This window comes from Podarcis melisellensis (genome assembly GCF_964234715.1).
Source record: "Podarcis melisellensis genome assembly, chromosome: 16".
NCBI classification, from domain to species: domain Eukaryota; kingdom Metazoa; phylum Chordata; class Lepidosauria; order Squamata; family Lacertidae; genus Podarcis; species Podarcis melisellensis.
Window position 1 is genome coordinate 13221320 of NC_138533.1, and position 27817 is coordinate 13249136.

The 27817-nt window shown below is 46.5% G+C and overlaps 1 long non-coding RNA gene across 1 annotated transcript; it reads right to left on the reverse strand.

Moving 5' to 3' along the window:
- LOC309358812 lies at window positions 1–27817 on the reverse strand. Its single transcript, XR_014163629.1, has 2 exons — window positions 27599–27817; window positions 1–440 (listed from the first exon to the last, which is right to left on the reverse strand). It is a non-coding gene; the product is annotated as an uncharacterized lncRNA (long non-coding RNA).

Sequence of the window (27817 nt, forward strand, 5' to 3'; positions counted from 1 at the left end):
TTACCAGCGAGAGATTTTCATGATCACAGCGAGAGAACAAAGAATCCATTCCTGGGAATGGAGGTGCTCCCAATTAAGGTTTTCACCCACTTCACCCCTAGTCACCCATGTCACTTCTGTGTCTTGCAACCTGATCTCACAACCACTGTGCTTTCTGTGCTGCCACCTTATCTTCTCTTCGTGACCTTGGGCTGAGCCGGTGGAGGATTTCCAGTGAAAGAGATTACCGGTATGTTAACTCTCACTCTCCCAGTTCTTCTTCTCCTAGCTGTTCACCACCCAGTTCTTCCCAACTTCTGTCTTCTGAACTATGTCCCTCTGCAAACCACTGTTCCAAATCTATACTGTCCTCCTGCTCCTGGGAAGATTCAGGATCCGGAGCAGGGGGAGGGGGAGGCTCGCACCATTCCTCATCTGTGCCTCCCTCCTCCGCACAGTCCCTGACAAGGAAGAACAATGGAGGTAGCTTTAAGACAAATATGCAGTTCATACAAATATGTACATTGATATTCACACTGTCACCAGATTAATGAGAACAGCAAGAATTTTCGTCCCTTAATAATAATAATAATAATAATAATAATAATAATAATAATAATTTTTATTTATTCCCCGCCCTCCCCAGCCAAGGCCAGGCTCAGGGCGGCTAACAAGCAATAATAAAAACAAGTTGAATGATTACAACTTAAAAATACAACATTAAAATATTGAAACATTAAAATATTAAAATGTAGCCTCATCGCAGGAGGAGAAGGAAAAGAAAAAAGAAAGAGGGTGAGGGAATCAAATTGGCTCCAAGCCAAAGGCCAGGCGGGACAACTTTGTCTTACAGGCCCTGCGGAAAGAAATCAGATCCTGCAGGGCCCTGGTCTCATGAGACAGAGCGTTCCACCAGGCCGGAGCCAGAGTTGAAAAGGCCCTGGCTCTGGTTGAAGCTAATGAATGAGTTAGTCAATTAAATCTGCATAGGAGAGAACCCAATTGCTCCAAAGAATAAAAGGAGCACATTTTATTGTTGGATGTTACTTTTTAAGTAGGGTTTCCCAAACTTTGGTCTCCAGATGTTTTTGGACTACAATTCCCATCATCCCTGACCCCTGTTGCTGCTAGCAAGTGATGATGGGAGTTGTAGTCCAAAAAAGCAGTTCTAAAGTATTTCAGAAGGTGTTGTTGTAGAAGAGGTATCTTCTCCTATCTCTCACCCAGGATTGATTTAACAATCAATTCTTCCTGGGAAATTCTGGGAATTTAGGCATTTGCTAACAACTTTCAGCACTTTTAATGAACTACAGTCCCCAAGGATTCTCGGGGGGGGGGGGGGAGCCTCAGCTGTTTAACATGGTGTGATTGTGGTTTAAATGTTTATTTATTACATTTATATACTCTCCTTTCCCCTCCTCAATTTTTCCTCACAACAACCCTGTGAGGGAGGCTGGGCTGAGAGACAGTGGCTGCCCCTCAAGGTCACCCAGTGAGCTTCATGGCTGAGTGGGGATTCGAACCCTGCTCTCTCCAGCTCTCTTACCATTGCACCACATTTTCATATTTGATGGCAGCCAAAATCAAATGAGAGAAACCCTCAGGTCCAAGATGCATACTTACTTGGGAAGTCAGTCCAATTGTGCACAATAAGATTTACTCCCCAGCAGCTGAGTGCAGGATTGCAGCCTAAGCCTGGGACCTAATAATAATAATAATAATAATAATAATAATAATAATAATAATAATAATTTTTATTTATATCCCACCCTCCCCAGCCGAAGCCGGGCTCAAGGCGGCTAACAACAATAAAATAGTACAACATTCTAAAATCATTTCATTATAAAATTAATTCAAATAAAAATTGATGGCAACCATTGGGCTAAAGTTCTGTGAAGGTTGCCAAAGGAGGGAGTCAGGCTGTGCCCTGACCAAAGGCCTGGTGGAACAGCTCTGTCTTGCAGGCCCTGCGGAAAGATGTCAAGTCCCGCAGGGCCCTAGTCTCTTGTGAAAGAGCATTCTATCAGATTGGAGCCACAGCCGAAAAAGCCCTGGCTCTAGTTGAGGCCAGCCTAGCCTCTCTGTGGCCTGGGACCTTCAGGATGCTTTTGTTTGAAGTTCCTCTGTGGGACATACCAGGAGAGGCGATCCTGTAGGTACGAGGATCCTAGGCCGTAAATAATTTATTACTTGCACCCTGCCCATCTGACTAGGTTGCCTCAAACACCCTGAGCAGCTATACCTGCAAAAAAGTCCTACTGAACTACAGATGGAGGAGAAATTTGACTCAGTTCACATTTAAAGGTGAACCTGCCTAATTTGGCACTTCCTGAAGCAACATGCAAACCAAAACACAGCCATCCTTTGAGATTCACACTTCTCTGAACTTTCACAATGCAATTATCCAGCCAAGTACAGTGGTACCTCGGGTTAAGTACTTAATTCATTCCGGAGGTCCGTTCTTAACCTGAAAGTGTTCTTAACCTGGGGTACCAGTTTAGCTAATGGGGCCTCCCACTGCTGCCACACGATTTCTGTTCTCATCCTGAAGAAAGTTCTTAACCTGAAGTACTATTTCTGGGTTAGCGGAGTCTGTAACCTGAAGCATATGTAACCTGAAGCGGTTACAGGTACCACTGTAATGTATACCAAAAATGCACATAGCAGGGTAAAAATGTGCAGAAAAAATGCATATATGAGCGAAAGTGACATACCAAAATTGCTTTGCAAAAAGGTGTACATTAGGAGAAATTTGTACTAAGATGCTCGTGAATTTTCACAAAGACCTCAACCTGCTGTAGAGATGCAGAGGACTGAATTTAAGACTGGAAAAGTGAGAAACCAAGAGAAACCCAATGTTGCCAGATTTGCCACACCCAGCACTGAACCCAGTGGGACTTCCTATTGAATAAACCTGTGCTGCCTTGAACTAGTTGATCATTCAAATGAAGGGCTGTGGCTCGGTGGCCGAGAACGTGCTCTGCATGTTTTACAACTCCTCCATTAGCTAATTGAGATAAACGTTCCAAAACGTGGTCTGCCAGAGTGCTTATACACGGTGCCATTTGAGTAAGGATTTCCAAGCGGTCTGTCTGCTGAGTGAAAGCGAGCATTTTGCACGACAGCAGCCACTCTGCAAGCAAATTCAAATAAGCATCCCGAAACGTGACCAAGCTGGAATGCAAGGCCTCATCTTCTTTGCAAGCTATTGTGTGCGAAACTGGAGTTCCTAGATATTGAAGGTCTGGAGAGCAGATCTGAGCAAGACTGTAGCTCATTCATCCGGCGAGCAGAGACGGTGTAGATTAGAATCAGTGATTTGGGGTTATTTTAAGCACTATGCAAATCCTATCAACAGTTGGTGTAGAATAATTAAACAAATGTACTGCGCATCTAAAAATATTATTACAGCCCTTGATGTTCTTTTATGCAAAATGGCTCGGGGACGGATGGAGATTGGCTCTTGCTGAAATTCCCAATGTGCCTTTAGGCAGTTCTCTGTGCGGTGGAACAACAACAAGTTGCATACTAAGTCAGGCCAAGTTAAACCATGGGGCCTGTCTAGCTCTGTGGTGTCTGCAATGAGTGGCAGCAGATCTCCAGGGTTTCAGGTAGGGAGTCTCGACCACCCACAGTCCTTCGCAGGATAAAACAGGTCCCCCACCGGCAATTTTGGTACAGGCCAAGCAGATGTAAGGAACTCAAAAGGAAGCATACAGGAGACCATGAGTTCCTTCCCACAACTGCCTATGTCTCCTCCTCTCCTGGGTCCTTCCTAAGCAATCTGAGACTCTGCCGGCACACCTGTCTCCGCTCCTCCCTCTTCATACCTCTTTGGGTTCTGGGAAACCAGGGGAGAGGGGGGCTAGTCATAGCAGGATGGGGAGATCTCCTGGCTTCTTCACCAGCCTGATTCATCTCAGCCTCTTGACCTCTCTCCTCTTCTGCTACTGCTTCTGGACTTCTCTTTGCCACAGACTCTCCCTGCTCACTAAACCCTGTTGCCACTACAGCTTCTGACACCTCCTCCTTCCAGCAGGCTCCCTCTTCTCCCTCTGACCACACGTCATTGTCCCACCACCACTCCCCTGGCTCTGAGCCTTCTTCCTCTGAGCCTTCTTCCTCCCAGCCAGTCCATGACATGTAAGCACCCTGCAAATCTGACTCCAGCTCCTTCTACGATGCAAATCCAGGCTGCAGTTTTCCATGCACATTTTCTCCCGTGTTTGCACCTTGCAAACAAGTCGGTTTGAGTGTCAAAGCAGGACCAACGGACCCCAGCATCAAATCCCTACTCAGCCTGGAAGATCACTGGGTGAATTGTGCTATCTCCGTCACCTACTCTTGCTACCCTTCCAAGATGAGGTGTGGTTTTCTTGGAATCAGGAGGAGAAACCTTAAAGGAGGAGAAGGGGACCACATTCCCTTCTGTGAAAGATTTCAAATGCTGCATGCCAGTGATGCACTCAGGCCATTCTGGTTGACCAGTATGCTGGACCAGAAGGCTGTTGGCCAGATCCTGCAAGCCTCTAGTCTTTTCTTATGATGGACAGGGTTGGAGGTAAAACTGGGCAGGGCAATGGATGTAAATGTTCCCTTTCTACGGTAGGCTAGTTTGTACACACTCACGCAACTCTCCGTGTCCTCTGTTCAGACAAGCAAGAGGCATTATCAGAGTTCAAGGACACATTCCAGCCAGGTAAAAACACTTCATTGCAAAACAATAGCCAGTGAGGGCTGCAGAGAGAGGAGGTGGTATGGGGTGAATCCTGAGGGCCGGATTGAGCAGCCTGGAGGCCTGCATTTGGCCCTCTGACCCAAAGCTCCCTGCTACTGCTTTCAACAAATCTCTCTCTCTTCCAGGCATGGAGAGTCCTCCTCTCCCTTTGGTAATTTTGCAGATAAGAATTAACGAGCACTTGATAGATTTATAGTCCTCATGTTGCAAGCACAAATATACAGCCTTCCACAAGGAGGGCAGTTGGCTACTCTAAATCCTCCTTCTGACTTCTGCAGCAGTTACGGCGCCAATGGGAAGTTCCTCCCCCTTCTGCCTCCTTTGATCTCTTATAGCTAGGACCTCCTAGTCCGTGGTGAGGGGGGGGGGTCCCCCACACTCTCAAATGACGTCTTGACTAGCTGCCCCCTCCCTTCTTGCTTCCTTGCCATTATCGCGTAATTCTTTCCTAAGCTGTTCAGTTTCTGTCTCTTTCTCTCTGCTTCTGAACACTTTGTGGATAAGGGGGGGGGGGACTCTTCCACCTCCAGCTCTCCATTGGAAAGAAGCTGGTCTGCCATAGAATGCATTCCCCAGTCCTCATCTTCAGACCCTGACACACACTCCCTCTATCTATTCAAAGGTTAGCCAATTACACTGTCAGGAGTGCATGCAGGAGCCAGGCCCTGTGACCAGTAGGGCTTTGCAGGACTTGGGCCTTCCTAAGTTTGTTCTGGAGAGGCAAGGCGTGGCTGCACAGGTGAGGCTGCTTGGTAACTCACTGCACCTGGTGGCAAGAGCAGGGAAGGGATATAAGGTCAGCATTTCCCTTTGGCTTTTTGCCACAGCAACACACTTCCTGCCTTGGGCTTCTTAACTCCCTGCTTCTCGACCCTTGGACCTCTGGCTTCTGGACTCTCGTTCCTGCTCCCACCCTGCCATCTTGGCCCCGGTCCCGACATCCTCAGCCGGGACTTCGATCGCCTGTAGACTAGAACGTGACACATCCTGACAAAAAGAAGAAAGATACTCAAGCAGTCACTGAGAACCATGACCATCTGGCCGGTGCTTTCTGTGTTCCCTCTTCCTTTGCAAGGGGTTGGACTAGGTGAGCCTTAGAGGACCCTTCCAACTGTACAATTGTGTGATGCTGTTAGGGCAGGACTTTTGGGGCAGAGGTCCAGGGCCCTCCTTCAGCAGAATGACTCCAGCCTTGAAAGGCTGGCTTACCACATTTTGAAGCTGGCAAAGCGATGCGCATTACCACCCAGAGTAGGGCTGGGGGACCTGGTGCCCCCTCCAGACATTGGACTACAACTCCCATCATCCCCAACTCATGTGACTGATGGGAATTGCAGTCAAGCAACACCTGGAAGTACAGGTTCCCCAGCCCTGAGCTACAGCCCCCCCCCCACCGCAGGACCCTTTGAAATAGCTTTATTGTTATTATTATTTATTGGACTTCCCAGACATGCTAGACATTTGTTACACAAAAAGGTCTCCAAGCGATGTGTAACATATTTAAGGGCATGAGCAAAGGTAAACAAACAAAACAAAAAACATGCATTATAATAAGCACACATTTATACAAAAACACATGGGATTCATTTTTTTAAAAAAAATACACAGTGCAACCTTTAATAACAACAGTGGAAAGCTCTGGCAGCTCAACTGATATGGAATATTATTATTTATTGAATTTGTGATCTGCAGTCCCAACAGTGGAGGCTGGTCTACGAGGTCTACTGGATCAAAGACCTCTCAGGGTGGATATCGTACATTTTTTACTCCTCTTCTGGAAACCAAGGCTGTGCCTATGGAAGAAACAAGACTCTTTGGGAGTGCTAATGCTGCAAACCCCTCCATCGTAGGCTCAGGTTGTAGATATGTGGGTGGTGCTGTGGTCTAAACCACCGAGCCTCTTGGGCTTGCTGATCAGAAGGACGGCGGTTCGAATCCCCGCGACGGGGTGAGCTCCCATTGCTCTATCCCAGCTCCTGCCAACCTAGCAGTTCAAAAGCATGCCAAAAGTGCAAGTAGATTAATAGGTACCACTCAGGTGAGAAGATAAACAGTGTTTCTGTGTGCTCTGGTTTCCGTCATGGTGTCCCGTTGCACTAGAAGTGGTTTTGTCTTGCTGGCCACACGACCTGGAAAGCTGTCTGTGGACAAACGCCAGCTCCCTCTGCCTGAAAGCGAGATGAGTGCTGCAACCCCATAGTCGCTTTTGACTGGACGTAACCATTCAGGGGTCCTTCACCTTTACCTTTATATGTGCTAACTAACCATATATCATAAAGACACCGCAGTCACTGCTGTGCCTCACTCCAAAAGGAGACACAAACCCTGGGTAAACGCCTGGAACACCTGGACTCTTGCACCACTCGGAGATTGGGGTGGCATGCAACAATACTTACAGAGGCATTTCTATCACTCTCTGGTGAATCACCTAATGTAGGAATAGCTGTGGCAAAGAGGTCCATTCTGTAGTCTCAGGGTGAAGGTAAAGGGAACCCTGACCATTAGGTCCAGTCGTGGACGACTCGGGTTGTGGCACTCTTCTCGCTTTACTGGCCAAGGGAGCCAGCATACAGCTTCCGGGTCATGTGGCCAGCATGACCAAGCCGCTTCTGGCAAACCAGAGCAGCACACGGAAATGCCGTTTACCTTCCCGTCTGAGTGGTACCTATTTATCTACTTGCACTTTGATATGCTTTTGAACTGCTAGGTTGGCAGGAGCAGGGACCGAGCAATGGGAGCTCACCCTGTCGCGGGGATTTGAACTGCCGACCTTCTGATCGGCAAGCCCTAGGCTCTGTGGTTTAACCCACAGCGCCACCCATGTCCCAGGGTAGAAAAGCTTATTTATGCAGCTTATAGATAAACTATGGAAGTCGTTCCACAGAAGGCAGTGATGGCCATCAGCGCCAATGACTTTAAAAGAGTATTAGACAAATTCACAGAAGAGAGGGCGAGCGATGGCTACTAGCCATGATGGCTATGGATCTGCCTCCACGATCAGAGGCAGCCATGCTTCTGAATACCAGTTGCTGGAAGCCACAGGAGGGGAGAGGTCTCATGTGCTCGAATCCTGCCTGCGGGTTTCCCACAGGCATCTGCTGTGGGACAAAACAATGCTGGCCTAGATGGGCCACTGACCTCAACCAGCAGGATATTCTTATGCCCTTATACACCCTAATGGAACAACCTCTTCTGGAATCTGAGTGAATCGGGGGTGGGGGTGGGTGGGTTAGAAAGGAGGAAAATTAAGAGCCCGTGGTGAATATGAAAAAAAACAGCACCTGGGTTTTGTCCTTCCCTCCCACTCCCTGCCAACACTGCCTCCCTCTCCCCTCGACTGTCAGAGGAAGTTCTATTCAAACGGAATCTCGACAGCGTTCCCCTTCACTTATTAATACCGCCGAGTACATTTCAGCGCCGGGAGTGTAAATATTCAAACAGTTGTATCTCTTTCCCTCCTTAGCGTCTGAAGAGAACAGCTTCCTTGTGTGTGAATGAACTGAAACAGAATAAATCATTCCTGGCAGCTGCATTGTATGTGTGAGGGAGGAGGGGGGGAGCACTGGAGGGGAAGTGAGGATCTCCCAAGGATATTCCCACAATGCACTGCTGACAGGGCCCCTTTGCTTTCCCCCTGGACTTTGAAACAAGGGGTAGGAGGCCTCCGAAAGTGGGAGGGGTTGGGGACAAAAACACCTTGAAGTGGGGTGGGGTGGAAAATGGAGGCCACTGTGGCTCTTCATAAACAAAAATGAGGAAGTTCCACATCAGAAAAGCCCTGCGGGGTTATGGCCAAAGGCGCACCTAGGAATGGGCAGGAATCTAGTTTGTTCCTCATTTTTAAGTGAATTGATGCAATTTGTGCTTCCCTGGGTAATCTGTGGGTCAAAACGCAGTTATCCACCAGTTTTTGCTTTTATCTAATTTTTGCAATACAGTTCTCAGCCAAAAAAGACATTAGAAAGTTTTGTGACAGGATGCATGCAGAAACATGCACTTAGCTACACGGCACACTAAAAATGTGAGATTTTGGGTGGTTTCAAAAAATAATTTGCAGAATGGTCTGCATTGTGGGATAAAACACAGTGTGAAAAAGGACATATTAGGGAAGAGCATATACCAGAAATGTGAGTTTTCATGTGGCTTTAAAATAAGAAATTCACAGAATGATATGGAAACCAGCCTTGGGGAAGTAGGCAGCTGCCTTATATGGAGTCAGCCCACCAGGTCCACCTTGCTCAGTATTGCCAACACAGACTGGCAGCAGCTCTCCAGGATCTCAAGTAAAGGTCTCTCTCAGCCCTTCTTGGAGATGCCAGGGCAGAGCACGCAAAGCAGACGCTCTACCAGTGGGCTACAGCTCTTCTTCATAAGCACTTATGAATAAACAATAAACAGGGAACAGAAATAAGACTGATCCATCAATCTGTAGGTTCATCTAGTTGGTGTTGGCTTGAGATTTTGGCGAGCCCTTGGGCAAGACACCATTCACATCCTCCTCCCTTGGCAAGTCTATCTTCTCACTGCAGCAGGACAAGGAAACATAAGGCTGAGCTTAGAATAGAGTGATGGGCAGGTCTAGGATTACAGTTCCTTTGCCACCTCCACCTTCTGCCTGGACACTGAGGTCCAGTGCCGAGGGCCCTCTGGCAGTTCCCCCGCTGTGAGAAGCCAAGTTACAGGGAACCAGGCAGAGGGCCGCCTCAGTAGTGGCACCCACCCTGTGGAACGCCCCCCCATCAGATGTCAAAGAGAAAAATAACTACAAAACACTTAGAATACATCTGAAGGCAGCCCTGTTTAGGGAAGCTTTTAATGTTTAATAGGTTATTGTATTTTAGTGTTTTGTTGGAAGCTGCCCAGAGTGGGCGGGGTATAAATAATAAATTATTATTATTGTTATATTACTCAGGACGTGGATGTGTAAGACTGGGAAGGACCGTGTTTGCTTGGTGGCATGCAAAAACACTCTGTGCATGCCCAGAGACCTTTGATCCTCCCAGGGCTGTGCTGCAATGCCAGCAAGCAGGCTGCCCTGTGACTCAGCAGAAAGTCTCTCTGCGCCAGCTCAGCCGTCGGGCACCCTGCCCATCTTGGCGGTGCATCTGCCTGACAATGGCATCTGCAGATGTCGGGCGCGTTGCAGATGGGAGTCTCGACGTTCCTTGGAGGACGCGGGCTCCTCCGTTAATAACAGCGAGGCAAAGCTCTTCTGAAGAGGGTCGTAAATCTTTGATAAGGGCTGCTTAATGCGCCGAGTTAAGAAAGGAAGGGGGGAAAAGACAAGTCTAGGAGCAGGCTGGGTGTGAATATGCCAGGCAGGGCCTGTCTGAGTGCTGGAGAGATCCTTGGGCCGCCCATGTGGCCATTGTCCAAAATAAATCCTTCACAAATGCACCATTATTGTGTCAATGATATATGGCAGAATACACCCCTCTGCGAAAACAAAAAAAACCCCACCAGTCTGGAGCTTCTGCAACAGTGCTGTTCCCACTCTTGGGGCAGGAGGAAGGGCAGGCAATCTGCCACATACCCTGTTTCCCCCAAAGGAGCACTCCTTTGGTTTTGCTTTGGGTGGAGTTTGGGGGTAGTGTGGGTGAGCAAATTGGCCAACAACAACAACAACAACTTGTGTCCCTTACTCCTTTGCAGTGTCCTCCCTATGCAGTATGGGCTCCGTCAGTTACCTGTTGAAAGGGCCAAGTGGGATTTTTCAGGGAGCCCCGAATTGGCCCATGATTCCTCTTTTCTGACCTCTTCACACTGTTGGAAGTGATCTTTTGTACAGTAGTACCTTGGTTCTCAAACGCCTTGGTACTCAAACAACTTGGAACCCAAACACTGCAAATCCAAAGTGTTCCGGTTTGTGAACTTTTTTCAGAAGCCAAACGTGCTCCGTTTTGAGTGCCACACTTCTGTTTTGAGTGTTACACTGAGGTCTGTCTGTTTTTCCTTTTTGGGGGGGCGTTTTTATTTTTGAGGCTCTTTTTGTTTTGTTTTTGTGACTGACTGTGTGGAACCCAGTTCAGCTACTGAGTGATTGACTGTGTGACTGCTGTACATTGTTTATTGCTTTCAATTTACAGATCAATGGTCTCATTAATGAGTAAAATTCATGTTAAATTGCTGTTTTCGGGGTTGTTTTTAAAAGTCTGGAACGGATTAATCCATGTTGCATTACTTTCTATGGGAAAGCACACCTTGGTTTTGGAACGCTTTTGATTTGGAACGGACTTACGGAACGGATTAAGTTTGAGAACCAAGGTACCACTGTAGTGCAACTTATTGTTTAAGCTGACTGGCCCATGTTTATCTGGCGAGCTTCATGGCTGTACAGGGACTTGAACCCTGATCTCCCAGTCCAACACTCTAACCGCTATGCCACGCTGGCCATGTACACTTTCCCCTAATACATACAGTTTGTGAACACTGTTTGGCTGGAGAATCACATTCAGTTAAGGGGAAATTTCAAAAGAGGGCTGAGTTTTGGTTCTCGCGTTGTTTCAAAAAGTGAAAATACACACACTCTCGTATATACATACACAAAGAGAAACACAAAATACAATGTAATATACTCCCACACATTCTTTTATACTCAAATCTAATGCTCACCTTTTTTGGCCAAATTACGTTGCGAAAACTAAGGTGCGCATTAGATTTGATGGCACATTTACATTCACCAGCAAATGCTTTGTTTGTTTGCTTCAAGGTTCTGGAAATTGAGGTGCACATTAGATTTGATGGCGCATTAGACTCGAGTAAATACAGTAAATTGATATGGTGTTATGATCGCAATACATATGTAGATATTAATAGCCTACTACATTCTGTATAAACTCATTCTGAACGTTGTCATATTTATCCAAACAATGTCTCCGTCTGTAGGCAGCTCATTCATAAGTTGTGAGTGTTGTCATGCTGTTGATCCATTGATTAAAGGGTATCATATCTTTATTCTTCAAATTCATCAGTATCAGTCTCTTGGCCACCATTTGGATGCATAGAATGCATTTTCGTTGCCCTGTTGCTAATTTCAATGCAATAGGTATACAGTTCAAAAGAATGTTCTCTGCTGAAAGATGTAACTTTTTCTGCAGTCATAGTTATACAGTTCAGCACTTTCTTCCCAAACTTAGTAAGTATAGAACACTGTACAAACATATGTTGTCCTTGCCACATCTCCTTTCCCCCCATTTTTTTATAAAACCGTAAAGAAGAGAGGTAAGGGACGTGGGTGGTGCTGTGAGTTAAACCACAGAGCCTAGGACTTGCCAATCAGAAGGTCCGCAGTTCGAATCCCCGTTGCTCAGTCTCTGCTCCTGCCAACCTAGCAGTTCGAAAGCACGTCAGACTTAAGACTCTACTATGAATCGGCAGCTTTTTGCTGGTTGAAACACTGGATACTTCTTGAAAACACAGACATTTTGGATTTAGAAGGGTATGATAATAACTTCGGTTGGCATGCATATTTATGGTACGACAAGGCAAAAGTCTATAAGGGTTTTAAAAATCATATTGTTAGGAAAGCATTATACAACGTTTGGATGCGGTATAAAGATTTATTGGAAAGTAAAACCCCCAGGTGGTTGTCACCAATGGAAGCTAAGGAGGTGAAAAAACTTAACATGGAGTCTAAATGGCCCAAATATTGTGAAATTTTAGAATATGATGGTGAAAAGGTTAAACTACAGAGTTATGAGAAATTAAAGTCCAAAGTACGAGATTGACTGCATTACCATCAGATAAATGAGACATTTAAACAGGACAGGAAAATAGGATTTCAGAAGGAGAGGTCAAAGTTAGAAACAGAATTGTTAGAATCCAATACTAAGAATCTGTCAAAAATGTATAACTTGCTGTTGAAATGGAATACACAGGATGAAACGGTGAAATCAGCTATGATTAAATGGGCACAAGACATCGGTCATGACATTATGTTTGCGGACTGGGAACAGTTATGGACCACTGGTGTTAAATTTACGGCATGTAATGCCTTAAAAGAAAACATAATGAAAATGATCTACAGGTGGTACATGACCCCAGTCAAGCTTGCAAAAATTTATCATCTGCCCAATAACAAATGTTGGAAATGTAATGAGACTGAAGGTACCTTTTACCACCTTTGGTGGACCTGCCCAAGGATTAAAGCCTTTTGGGAAATGATCTATAATGAAATTAAGAAAGTCCTTAAGTGGACCTTTCCTAAGAAACCTGAGGCTTTTCTCCTGGGCATGGTGGGCCAATTGGTGTTGAAGAAGGATAGGACTTTTTTATGTATGCTACCACAGCAGCAAGAATTCTTTTGGCAAAGTATTGGAAGACGCAAGAACTACCTACTCTGGAAGAATGGCAGACAAAGGTGATCGACTTTATGGGACTGGCAGAGATGACCGGCAGAATCCGTGACCAGGGGAAAGAGACAGTGGAAGAGGATTGGAAGAAATTTAAAATATATCTCAAAAATTGTTGTAAAGTTGAGGAGTGTTAAGATGTCAAGGAACAAGAAATAGAGAATTACAGCTGTAACTAATAAGTTAAAGAAAATTTAATGAAAGGGAATTAAATAGTTAATTGACTGGAGGAGTTGCTAAAGAAATGTAAAACAAGGATGCAGCGAAAGGGAGGCATGGGGAAGTCAGGGGAAAGAAGGTGCATGAAAATAAGATTATGAATTTATACATGTTTAAGTGTTTGTATGTTTTTGTTTTGTGTCTTGTCTGTTTTTTATTACATGTTTGGAAAATGAATAAAAATTTATTTAAAAGAAAAGAAAAGAAAGCACGTCAAAGTGCAAGTAGATAAATAGGTAAACGGCGGGAAGGTAAATGGCATTTCCTTGCGCTGCTCTGGTTAGCCAGAAGCAGCTTAGTCATGCTGGCCACATGACCCGGAAGCTGTACACCGGCTCCCTCGGCCAATAAAGCGAGATGAGCACCGCAACCCCAGAGTCGTCCGCGACTGGACCTAACGGTCAGGGGTCCCTTTAGAGGTAAAAATTGGCATCCATTACTTTGTCCAGTTTTGCCTTTGGCCCTGTCCTCCAGTCTGGCATGTGGCCCCTGGAAGGCTACCCAGAAGGGACTGTGGCCCTCAGAGTTTTCCACCCTTGCTTTAGATTAACCTTTGGGTTATGTGTTTATGAGAATCCATCCCTCATCTCTGCCTCCCCATCTATCTGTTTCTCTCCTCCCAATTCTGCAGTCACGAGTAAAAAGAGAAACCACCTGATAGGCCATATTATGCTCATTTTTCTTCGTCTTAACACGCATCCGTAGCATGATCTTGCTGTTTAGAAGCCAACCAAGGTACAGAGAATTTGTAAATCATTTTTTATTGGCACCGGGGGAAGACATGCACTTAGATATCACGACCATTAAAATGAAGATTATATAAAGCATAGATTTATTCCCGTTAGGCAAACCCATTCCATAGGCGAACCTCTCCCTTTTAAAACCTCAAAGCAAGGGAAATCCTGCAGAGCACAGCAGCAAATGCATCTTCTATGGGGCATTTGGGTCCGTCCATCCCTGCCCCCCCCAGATTTAATTAGACTTTTAACCAATTGATTTAGTGACAAAGCAATTACATTGAAACAAATCTGCATGTCTCCAAAAACGTCAACTGAAGATGCCCTTTTGAGATATCGACAGAAGGGCGAGAACGTTTACTGTTTAATAACCAAAAAAACTACTGCTGCCTATTAGAAAAAATGACTGCCATCATATTTACTAATCACATCCTCAATTCTCCCAGTGCCGGTCTTTAAGTAGCCAAAACACCACCACCCATACATAAGGCAGATGCGTCTGGTTTGCAGAAATAGAAGCTGAGGTTTGCAGTAAGACAAAAAAGATCGAAGAGAGAATTCCCCTCCCTGACCAAAACACCCCCCAATTGAGGGCTGAGCATGCTCAGTGGGCACAGGGTGTTTGCTGGCTTGTGGCAGTGAGGGTGGGCTGGGCAGATGGATGAATGGGAAACTGGGTAGCAGGTCCTGCTAAGAGAAGGTCCTGCCTGGCCAAAGGTCATGAAGTGATCATCATCGCCGAGTGTGGCTGATCTCCTATGCCCAGTGGTAGCTGCTGCCCATTGGAACTGGTAGGATGGAAGGCAGGGAGCCCAACAGTAGGGGGTAAGGTAAAGGTAACGGGGCCCCTGATCATTAGGTCCAGTCGTGTCTGACTCTGGGGTTGCAGCACTCATCTCACTTTATTGGCCGAGGGAGCCGGCGTACAGCTTCCAGGTCACGTGGCCAGCATGACTAAGCTGCTTCTGGCGAACCAGAGCAGCGCACAGAAACGCCGTTTACCTTCCTGCCAGTGATCTACTTGCACTTTGATGTGCTTTTGAACTGCTAGGTTGGCAGGAGCAGGGACCGAGCAACGGGAGCTCACCCCGTCATGGGGATTCGAACCACCAACCTTCTGATCGGCAAGTCCTAGGCTCTGTGGTTTAACCAAAAACAGGCAAAGCTGACTCATTTTCCCTCCATCCTCATCCTTGCCAACTTCTGCAAGGGCAATACTGAAAGCGAGGGCTCATCCACACTCACCTTTTATCCCTCACTTTCAAGTTGGTGCTTTAAAGTGCATGTCCAAACACCATGTTTTAGAGGCGGGTAAGCACTTTCCTGGTGAAAACCTGCTCTTTAATACTGAATCAGAACAAGCAGAAATTTGGGTTTTCCATGGATTGCTGTTTGTTCCCAATCAGTGGTAAAGAGTGGGTTTTTGCAAGAGGGGGACTCTAACACAGCACTTTTAAGTGTGGGGCTGTGCCTAGAAACACAGAGCAAAAAGCAATCAGGATGAGCCCTGAGCAAGAGGAAGCTGACAAGCAGAGCTACACCTCCCCCCCCCCCGGACATATTGTAAATAAAAAGGCAAGCAGGCGTCTGAGAGCAGACTGAGGCTGATGAGGCATCAATCCATCTGCCCTAATGGACCAGCGTCCCCTGGCCTCTCTGAGGTCTTGCACTTAGGACTGATTTACAACGGGCTGGGTGCATTTCAAGCCACTGGGTGAAACGCTTCGCAAGGCAGCCTATAGCCTTCCAATGCTCATCTTGCGATATGCAGCCTACTATATTCTACTGTACTGCAGCTGCCTCTGCCGGGTGTATGGGAAACAAGTCACCCTCTATGTTGTCAGACTCCAACTTCCACCAGCCCTAGGCAGTTCCATCAGCTCCCATCAGCATGGCAGGGGTGGGTGGGAATTGGAGTTCAACTAAACGCAGAGGGCCACGTACCTGACCATTACGTCTAGTCGTGACCGACTCTGAGGTTGCGGTGCTCATCTCACTTTATTGGCCGAGGGAGCCGGCGTACAGCTTCCGGGTCATGTGGCCAGCATGACTAAGCTGCCTCTGGCGAACCAGAGCAGCGCACAGAAACGCCATTTACCTTCCCGCCAGAGCAGAACCTATTTATCTACTTTGATGTGCTTTCGAACTGCTAGGTTGGCAGGAGCAGGGACCGAGCAACAGGAGCTCACCCCATCGCGGGGATTCAAACTGCCAAACTTCTGATCGGCAAGTCCTAGGCTCTGTGGTTTAACCCACAGCGCCACATGAGTGGAATTCCCTGATCTGGGCCTAGTGCCGAGTATGAATCCACAAACTCTCCATGTCTCCATGCCAAGAACGAGTTCCAAACTTTTGCCGCAGACTGTCTTTAAACTTGTTACACAAACCTGTTGTAAATACAAATCAGCCCATTCCTCTTAAGCAACTAGCAAAGCAGCTAGGTTTTCTTTAAGTTCTCACTTGTTAATGTAGTCCATGAACAGTTCTCTTTCTGGTCCCAGGGTGAGATTCAGTTAAGTCAGATAAGTAAGAATCTGGCAGCTTCTGAGAGAGACCTGGACTACCAGGGATGAGTCATCAATTAACATAACATTGAAGCAAAAGTCTCCGCTCTCCTTTTCACAGCTTTAGCTGCATGAGCACCTTCTGCACTCAGTGGCGTAGCGTGGGGGGTGCAGGGGGGGCCCAGCCGCACCGGGCGCAACATCTGGGGGAGGGCGCGCTGGCACTCGCAGCTCTCTGCCCCTACCGGGTTAGGGGGCGCAAATTACTTGCCTTGCCCCGGGGGCTGACAACCCACGCTACGCCACTGTCTGCACTTGCCACAGTTCTCGGCAAAACAGGAATTCTGCAAATGCAAACCTCCCTATAACAATTCGTGCATGTTAAACATATCTTTTATAGGTACATGTCTGTCCACAATATCTATCTATCTATCTATCTATCTATCTATCTATCTATCTATCTATCTATCTATCATCTATCTATCTATCTATCATCTATCTATCTATCATCTATCTATCTATCTATCTATCTATCTATCTATCTATCTATCTATCATCTATCTATCTATCTATATCTAATCTATCTATCTATCTATCTATCTATCTATCTATCTATCTATCTATCATCTATATCTCTATCTATCTATCTATCTATCTATCTATCTATCATCTATCTATCTATCTATCATCTATCTATCTATCATCTATCTATCTATATCTATCTATCTATCTATCTATCATCTATCTATCTATCTATCTATCTATCTATCTATCTATCTATCTATCTATCATCTATCTATCTATCTATCTATCTATCTATCATCTATCTATCTATCTATCATCTATCTATCTATCTATCTATCATCTATCTATCTATCTATCTATCTATCTATCTATCTATCTATCTATCTATCTATCTATCTCTATCTATCTATCTATCTATCTATCTATCTATCTATCTATCTATCATCTATCTATCTATCATCTATCTATCTATCTATCTATCTATCTATCTATCTATCTATCATCTATCTATAAATCTATCTATCTATCATCTATCTATCAATCATCTATCTAATCTATCTATCTATCCTTCTGCTACTCCTGGGAGAAGTTGCCCTGGATTCACCCCTTTGCAGAATAAGCAAAAGTGGGTTCTGATTTATGAAGTATGACCAAATAAATATGCTAGTCCTTAAGAAACCACAAAACTCTTTGTGTTGTTTCTGCTGCAGGCAGCAGGACCACATGGCTGACCTAAATTCTGGGAGAACATCGCATATCTCTAATTTCCTCCTACCCTATGAGTCTTACTAACTGACTGAATGTTCTGTTGTGTCAGGCTGCAGGCAAAAAGCCAATGGGCAGTTAGAATGGCGCCACTGACTGGCCATCTGCCCTTACTATGCCTCTGAATATCTGGCTGCCATTTCAAATACATGCCCCGTGATTCCCAACTTAGAAAGGAAACTTGGCATAACTTCATGAACTGTCAATATACTTCATGATATTGCCTGCTCATTTTGCTCCTTTGTCAGGGCCTGGATTAAGGGACAGCATTTTTGTAGAGTCTTTCCCCCTCCCCAGTTTGTGCCGTTAGCTGTGATATATATTTTTAGTGCAGTCATATATATTTATATGACTGAATTAAATTTGTGTGCATTTCTTCTAATATGAACATTATTGGATGTAAATTTGCCTAATCTGTAAAATTTTTGCAAGCAATCACCCTATTACAATGCAATAGTTATAGGTAGAGGAGATCTTTATCTATAGTTATGCATTTTTTAAAGAATGCTTTTGTTTGGAGAACTGCACCATAAAATTCGGATAACAGCATTTAAGTTCGCTGCATTTCAGTTTGTATATCAGCTCAGGGAGTGCAGAATTTCTCCTCATCTCTTGCATTTAAAAATAAAAAATAAAAAGGAGGGTCATGATTTATTCTGAACTAATGCACATATTAAAACACCTGACCTATTTTTCATTTCTTGACTTCCAGCACGGGTTGTGGAGGTCTGTGTGTGTACTGGGGGAGCGATTCTTTCCTCTAACCTCCCCTCCCATTTATCGAATCTCGTTCTGCCTGCAAGTTTTTTTTTAAATACAAAATAAAAAAACCTCCACCACTGTGTAACTGCTTCTTCTTGTTCATTATTTATATAATGTCTGCAATGTACAGGGAGTGTTACAAGATTAAATAAGACAGACCCCTGGCGAAAGCTTAAGCTTTTTTAATTTTTATTTTGAAAACACCCTAGATGACTGGGAAGGCGGGGCAGGGGGGGGATAAAATCACCCAAGGCAAAGGAGGAGAACGTTAGCTGATAGCAGACCACAGAAATGGATTTCAAACAAGCTTGTTTACATGATCTAGGGAGGGAGGTGGTGCAAGCCCAGGAATGGTGAACTGGGCGGTTATTATCCGGAGCAAACAAATCTTGTTTACAGAGGCAGTGAATTGCTGGGAGTGCATTAGTTTCATCATATTCCTTACTTATATACACAGCATTTCGTCTCCACAAGATCCGACCTTTCCTTCCATTGCTGATGATCAGGCTCTGAGTGTTGATGTTGGCGCCTTCAATGGGGGGGGGGGGCAGTTTCCTCAGGGTTCGGTTATATCCTGCATGCTTTTTAACACTACATGAAACCACTGAGTGGGGTCGGGTTGCCATATTTTGAAGAGCAAAAAAGAGGACACATTTGCCGACTTCTGCTTTTAACTATGGATTGCTGTGATGACTCATGAAAAAGAGGACGTGTCCTGGAAAAAGAGGACACGTGGCAACCATAGATTTGGAGTACCTTGTCATCCAATTTGCAGATGACATCAAACTGGGAGGGGTAACTAATGCCGCAGAAGACAGAATCGGGATTCAAGATGAACTAAACATATCTGTTTAGACAAGCCTACCTAGATGTTTAGAAAGTTGATGTGAGTTTTAATCTCGCAGCCTGGGAGTCATTTTGCACTCACAGCTATCCATGGAGGCGCAAGTCAAATCTGTGTCCAGGACATGGGTGTTCCAAGGGGGGCAGGGGGCAGCCCGTCCTGGGTACCATTCCAAAGGGGTGTGTGTGGCAAAATGCTGACCCCTGATTGGTGGCACCCCCCCAGGGCATGCACTATGCCTCCTGGGACACGTGCCACGCCCCTGGGACGAGTGCCGCTGTCATGTACTGAGTTCTGGGTACCAGAGCAGGTTGCTTCACCTCTGATCCAGGGCAGCTATCTACCAGCTCCATCTGGTACGCCGGCTGAGAACCTTTCTGCCTGCAGACTGTCTCACCAGAGTGGTGCATGCTCTAGTTATCTCCCTCTTGGACTACTGCACACGCTCTACATGGGGCTACCTTTGAAGGTGATGTGGAAACTGCACTTAATCCAGAATGCAGCAGCTAGACTGGTGACTGGGAATGGCTGCTGAGACCATATAACACCAGTCTTGAAAGACCTACACTGGCTCCTAGTACTTTTCCAAGCACAGTTCAAAGTGTTGGTCCTGACCTTTAAAGCCCTAAGCGGCCTCGGCCCAGTATACCTGAAGGAGCGTCTCCACCCCCATTGTTCTACCCGGACACTGAGGTCCTTCTGGCAGTTCCCTCACCGAAAGAAGTGAGGTTACAGGGAACCAGGCAGAGGGCCTTCTCGGTGGTAGCACCCACCCTGTGGTACGCCCTCTCATCAGATGTCAAGGAAATAAACAACAATCTGAATTTTAGAAGATATCTGAAGGCAGCCCTGTTTAGGGAAGTTTTTAATGTGTGATGCTTTATTCTGTTTTTAATCTGTTGGCAGCCGCCCAGAGTGGCTGGGGACACCCAGCCGGATGGGCGGGGTATAAACAATAAATTATTATTATTATTATTATTATTATTAATCTGTTTTTAGCCTATTGCTATCTTAACTTTTCAATTTTTCTTAGAGATCATTCTATTGCATCTTTTTGTAAATAACCGCTTTGAGGTTTGGATTGTTTTTCTATCAAGTGGCGTATAAATGTAATGGACCAAACAAACAAATTTGTTAGTTGGTTATGGGCAGCTCAAAGCATCTTACAATGCTTTAAACAAACAAAAATACATTAAAACCAGCATTAAAAACCAATCTCAAGGATATATGTATTTTTTTAAAAAAAAACCAATCCAGATTAAAACACCCTGCCTACACAAAAAGACCATATATAATTAAAAGCCAAAAGCATGATGAAACAGCGAAATGTTTCTGCGTGGTGCTTAAAGTTATGTAACAGGGGAGAGCATTCCACAAGTAGGGAACCATCGCTGAAAAGGCCCATCCTTGTGTTGCCACCCTCTGGAACTCCCATGGAGGAGGCACACAAAGAAGGACCTCAGGGGATGATCACAGGGTACAGGTCAGGTCTTCTTCTTCTTTAGCTACAATGGAATCTCCATACCTGGCAGCAGTCTACCTGTGGAAGCCAGACATTGGAAACAGATGCATCCCTTTGAGATGTGCTTGCAAGCCCCACCCTCCCACATTGCTGGGGGGGGAATGACACCCCTCCCCCCCCTCCGTGCTGGATGGGCCTTTGGTCTGATCCGGTTTGCTTTTCTATCCATGCTCTCCTTGGCTCCTTTTGGAACAGCTCCTTTTAGCATAATTTAGCATAGGAAATTCAGAGAGGCCTGCCCCTACCTCTTTGTTTCCTTTTCCCGATGAGAAGAGCTGATAAAATCAAAGGGAGAGATAGCAATCTCAGGCAGTTAAAGACAATGCTCTGTGTAGCTATGTGGGGAAAGGCAGAGAGGTTTCTCAGGATGCTGTTATTACCATGGAAATGAACCCCGGGACAGCTCTCCTCACCCCCACAACGTGAAAGAAATGGAGTCTGCTGGCATGCGCTCATCAGATACACCGTTGCCTTCTTCCAATTATTCTTCGGCTGCAGTCACAAGGCAGTTTACCCCATTTCCCTGACAGTTTCCCTGACTGTTAATTTCTGCATTGTATTTGCAGACCTTCTAAGTACCCACTGGTGGAAGAGGAAGAGGAATGTGGGGGGAGCACACTGCCCCTGGCAGCACAATCCCAGCAGGGTGCCATTGTGGCTGCCCCCCCCCGCTGGGCGCTACGCCCCAGGACATGCGCTAGCCCCGTCCCTGCCTGCTCTCCGCCCCCCCCCCAGTACCAGAGCATGAAGCTCCCCCACTGTAAGTGCCTCTATTTTCCAGGGACGGTCCCGGATTTATAGAAGTTGTCCCAGTTTCTGATCCCTGAATGTCCCACTTTTCCTTAGGACATCCCTACAGTGGTACCTCAGGTTACAGACGCTTCAGGTTACAGACTCCGCTAACCCAGAAATAGTACCTCGGGTTAAGAACTTTGCCTCAGGATGAGAACAGAAATTGTGCGGCGGCCGTGGGAGGCCCCATTATCTAAAGTAGTGCTTTGGGTTAAGAACAGTTTCGGGTTAAGAACGGACCTCTGGAGTGAATTAAGTACTTAACCCGAGGTACCACTGTATTTTTATTGGAGAAATGTTGGAGGGTCGGGAGTTTTCCACCGTGGAGTTAAGAACTGATGGGTTCTAGGAGGCTAAAAGCGTCTCTTGCTGTTTGTTTGTTAGTTTTTAAAAGCAAAGTTCAGCCAAATTAGCTTTGATTCCTGCGTTGTAGGAAATTGGACTAGATGACCCTTTGAGTTCTTTCCAGCTCCTCAATTCTGACTCTAAATACCTCCAGGAAGCCATAAGCAGGGTCCGAAGGCCACAGCCACCGCCAGTCATTCATCCGGCATGTAGCAGGCAGAAGTTTATGCCTGACCTCCAAGTCTCATCTGAAGTCCCCAGGTTTGCCTGGCCTGCTCCAGGTGGCTGGCGGAGGGCCTAAATTTCCAGGTGGACTAGAGTGTCTTAAATAATTATAATAACAACAATTTTTATGAAGACTCTGCATGCAACTTGCAAACTTCAAAACCTGGCAGGAGCTGGTCTCAAAATATAGGATAGACACTCTTTGTGGGGAGGGGGGGGCAGTGGCTGCCCGCTTCCACTCCAGTCTCCCAATTAACCTCCGTCTCCAAGGCCTGACCCCATGACAGCACTGCAGGCCACTACCACCCCAGGTCTCAGATTTGGTCCCTGAAATCTCTGGGACTGCTTTGCTCCTGACCTGGCAACAAAATGCCATTGCAATCTGAGGTCCTGAACTTTCACAAGAAGCGGGGAGGGTGGGGCACTTTGGATATGCTCAGAGGCGTGTAGCCAGTCAAGCCAGATTCCCTCCCCCCCCCCCAAGCAAACCCCAACTATTTCAGTGTCAAGTTGAGTCAGTTGCCCCTGATAGGACCAGATGAGGGATTTTTTTCCTTTTTAAATGCCGAGCTGAACTTCCCACTTGAATGAGCCGCCTTGAATTTCCTTCCCCTGTTGATGTCCTTGCTCTCCCAGCCCTCCCCCCCCCCATTATAACAAATCGTTCTGGAGATAATTACAGATGGGGGCTATTTATAGCCTGCCAGGCATTCTCTAAAGAGGAACGTTGGCTGTTCTCTACAACACATGTGGCTTTGATATAAATATAGATATTGGCTAATTATCCAAGAGCGGGAAGTTACAACGTGAATGTAGATATATAACAGCGGGGAAATAACAGAGGGGATGGTCTCCCCCTCACTCGCAGTGGTTGCTGCTCCCTTCTCTGCGGGCCAGGAGGCAATTAAAAGGGGCTTCTCTGCTGCTGTTCTAATATATCTGTGGGGTGAGGATCCCTTCTTTCCAGTTTCAGGGCCACATTCTTTTTAAAAATATTTTCTTGATTTACAAAAGTGTCTGCAATGTCTCTCTCTCGTATTCCCCCCCCCCCATGTATCATTCTTACATATCAGTTTCATTTGTTGAGACATTAGGAAGAAAAGGGGGGAAGAGGTGGAGGGGGGAAGATGGGTGGGGGTGAGGTGGGGCTAAAACACCCAGTGCTTCACCCCATATCCCTATTCCCCCCCCCAATTTTTTTACTGGAACTGACTGTGTGGGCAAAGGGAAGAGATTATTTACAATCATGAGCAAACCCTGGGAAGTTCAGTAGCCCCTGCCTGGCCTGCCTGGAACGACTCCCAGCTCCGAGTCTCTCCATTCCCTGATTAATTTTTGTAGTGGCTCCTTCAGCCTTGGCAGGTTGACAACTGTCGGTAACAGCCAGGCTGCAGTCGTGGAAAGTGTGTGTGTGTGTGCGCGCGAAGTGTGTGGGGGGAAAGGAGAGAAACATCAGCAGCTTTCTCTGCAATCTGTTGGACGCTGCCCAAAGCCAAGACCTGTCCTCCTGCCTTCTGAACTACTGCCTAGGCTGGCAGACACCTCCATCCACTGGCTATTACTGATGCCAAGTCTGGAGAAGGGCTGAGACGTGATGCGAGGGGAAGCATCACTATAATACATGACCCGGCTTTGGGGGGGGCAGGCGGGCAGAAGAGAGCATTGTGCTCAAGGTGAGCAGCAAAAAGCTGAGCATGAACCACTGTGGGTGGGACTGAGCTTCCTGAGATTACCTGCTCTCTCCTTGTTACCCATCAGGTCAGAGGATATAAATATATAAAGTATGGGAAATGGTAGTAATTTTCATGGCCGGTCTATGGGTGATCAAACTCCTGGACTGAGGATGTTGGGACTGGGGGCAAGATGGCAGAGTGGGAGCAGGAATGAGAGTCCAGAAGCCAGGGGTCTGAGGGTCAGGAAGCAGGAAGTCACAAAGTCAAGGGTCCGAGGGTTGAGAAGCAAGGAGTCACGAAGTCAAGGGTCCGAGGATCTTGAAGCAGGGAGTCAGGAAGCCAAGGTCCGAGGATCAGGAAGGAAGAAGCCAAACGCAGCAAGGCAGGAAACGTGTTGCTGTGGCAAAGACCCGAAGGGAAATGCTGACCTTATATCCCTTCCCGGCTCTTGCCACCAGGTGCAGTGAGTTACCAAGCAGTCTCACCTGCACAGCCGCACCTTGCCTCTCCAGAACAAACTTAGGAAGGCCCCAGTCCTGCAAAGCCCTACTGGTCACAGGGCCTGGCTCCTGCATGCACTCCTGAAAGTAAACAGTGAGTTCTATGGCAAAATGTTGCAGTGTGTTCATGGTTCTAGGCTCTCCATGCCATAGAATCATACAACTGTAGAGCTGCTTGGGACCCCCAAGGGACCTCTAGTCTAAGGCCCTGCAATGCAGGGATGCATTTTTTAGCTGCAGGATCCCAGACAGATGGCCTTCTAACTGCTGTTTAAACACCTCCAATGAAGGAGAGTCTACCACCTTCCTAGGTGTTCTGTTCCACTCCTGCACAGCTCTCACTGTCAGAAAGTTCTTCCTGCTGCTGAGTCAGAATCTCATTGGGTTCGGTTCTACCCTCTGGAACAGCAGAAAACAAGCTTGCTCCCTCTTCCATGGGACAGCCCTTCAGATATTTGAAGATGGCTATCCTATCAATTTTAAGGGACGCGGGTGGCGCTGTGGGTTAAACCACTGAGCCTAGGACTTGCCAATCAGAAGGTTTGAATCCCTGTGACGGGGTGAGCTCCCGTAGCTCGGTCCTGGCTCCTGCCAACCTAGCAGTTCGAAAGCATGTCAAAGTGCAAGTAGATAAATAGGTACCGCTCCAGCGGAAGGTAAACGGTGTTTCTGTGCGCTGCTCTGGTTCGCCAGAAGCGGCTTAGTCATGCTGGCCACATAACCCGGAAGCTGTTTGCCGGCTCCCTCGGCCAATAAAGCGAGATGAGCGCCGCAACCCCAGAGTCGGTCACGACTGGACCTAATGGTCAGGGGCCCCTTTACCTTTACCTTTATCCAATCAGTTCTCAGTCTCCATTTCTCCAGGCTAAGCATATCCAGTTCCCTCGGCCGTTCCTCATAAGGCTTGGTTTCCAGACCCTTGATCAACTTGGTCATCCTCTTCTGCATACATTTCCCCTTGTCAATATCATCATCATCATCATCATCATCATCATCATCATCATCATCTTATTTGTATGCCGCCTTTCCATAGTTAAAAAACAATGCTCAAGGCAGCTTACAACAGGACAAGATTTACATTTACCAACATAACAAAAGTCATAAACAATAAATAAAACATATCAAAAAGTACACAGCCAAACGGAAAACAATTTCCACATAAATAATAAAATCTAAAACATTAATATCAATCACAATTTAAAATGACATAGATAAAAAATAAAAGCAATTTAAAAAACAAAAACGGAGCCCTCCCTGCCCTGTCCTTTATGGAGCCTGCCAGGCCCCACCCCAAGCCAGGTGGAGAGAAGCAGGGCAGGGCCCTTCAGGCTCCCAGCAGGTCCGTCCTGGGCAACAATATGGTTGCCCTCTTCTGCACACATTCCAGCTTGTCAATATCCTTCTTAAATTGTGGTGCCCAGAACTGGACACAGTATTCCAGGTGTGGTCTGGCCAAGGCAGAATGGAGTGGTAGTATTGCTTCCCTTGACCTGGACACTACACGTCTGTTGACGCAGTCTAGAATAGCATTAGCTTTTTTTGCTGCTGCATCACAATGTTGACTCATCTCAAGTTTGTGCTCAACTAAGACGCCTAGATCCTTTTCACGTGTACTTCTGAGATAGTCGAACAACTCCTAGCAAGCACATTCTTGCCAGCCACTGTGAGGTGCAATCTAACTCTTGCTGCAAGTCCTTCTTCATGGAAGCGGAGACTTTGGTCCAAGAGGCCTAATCTTTCAAGTGCAGGGCAGGTGGGTATGTCTTATCAGTGCTGGCCTCGTGGGCCAAGCTGGGTGATCTGGTGGGCCTAGTGATACCTGTGAGCTGGAGGTTCCCTGCTTCTGGTGTAGACACACCTAGTGACAGCAGAGACCTAGAATCATGGAGCTGGAAAGAGCTGCAGCGGTCTTCTAGTCCAACCCTCTGCAATGCGGGAATCTTTCACCCAATGTGGGGCTCAAACCCATGATGCTGAGATTAAAAGTCTCATGCGCTACCAACTGAGCTATCCTAGGACAGCACCTCCTCTCCTGGTTGATTTTATAGATGGAGAGTAGAGCCTTGTCCAGTGCGAGAACTGCAACCCCTGGGGAAGTAAATCTCCCTGACTCCTGGGTGTCTGAGTGTTTGTACTGCAATCTTTATGTCCCTTTTATTAGGGCAATTACGCTCCTTGAATAATACATGGCATGTATGCAGTAAGGGTCAGCCAGGCAGGGATGATTTAATCCATGAAGAAAAGGCCTCAGGAGACAGACGGTTCAGCTTGCACTCAGGACAAGGAATCCCCCAAATTTCTTCTTCTTATTTCTTATTGCACTGATATATCATGTTCCTCCCTTCAAGGAGCTCAAGGTGGTATATATGCCCCCCCATATTATCCTCAGAACAACTCCATGTGTTAGGTTAGACTGAGAGTTGATGACTATCCCAAAATCTCCCTGGGAGCTCCATGGCTTAGTGGGGATTTGAACCCTGGCCTTCCAGGTGCTTGTCAAACACTAGCCCAGGGGTCAGCAAACTTTTTCAGCAGGGGGCCGGTCCACTGTCCCTCAGACCTTGTGGGGGGCCAGACTATATTTTGGGGGGAAATGAATGAAATCCTATGCCCCACAAATAACTCAGAGGTGCATTTTAAATAAAAGCACACATTCTACTCATGTAAAAACACGCTGATTCCTGGACCGTCCGTGGGCTGGATTTAGAAGGTGATTGGCCTGGATCCTGCCCCCAGGCCTTAGTTTGCCTACCCATGCTCTAGCCACTACTGTTAAATCCCCTGACCCCTAGTGGAGAGATAATATCCCATCTTAGTTTCTGTTGCTCTAGCGAGTAGAACCCAAACCAACCAATCCATTAATCAGCCAACCAACCAATGGATTCAAATGACAATAAATGAGATTAGAGCTGGAAGAGACCTGCAAGGTCCATCTAGTCCAACCCCCAGCAATGCAGGAATCACAACTAAAGAATCCATGGCAGGCTGCCCTCTAACCTCTGTTTAAAGACCTCCAGCAAATGATAGTCCACCATCTTCCAAGGGAGCCCTCTCCACTGCCAAACATCTCTCACCATCGGAAAGTCAGAATCTCCCCACAAGGTAATTTGAACCCACCATTTAAGGAACTGCCTTCTGGAACTGCAGAAAGCAAGCTTGCTCCATCTTCCATGTGGCAGCCCTCCAGAGATTTGAAGACAAATGGGGGGGGGGGAGCATGAATGTGAAGAAAGCAGCCCATTGCACCATGGTAACATTTCCATCCATTGCTCCGCCTTCTTTTACCTCTGGCTCCACACACCTCTGGCATGTGTTCCTCAGAATATTGTCCAGAAA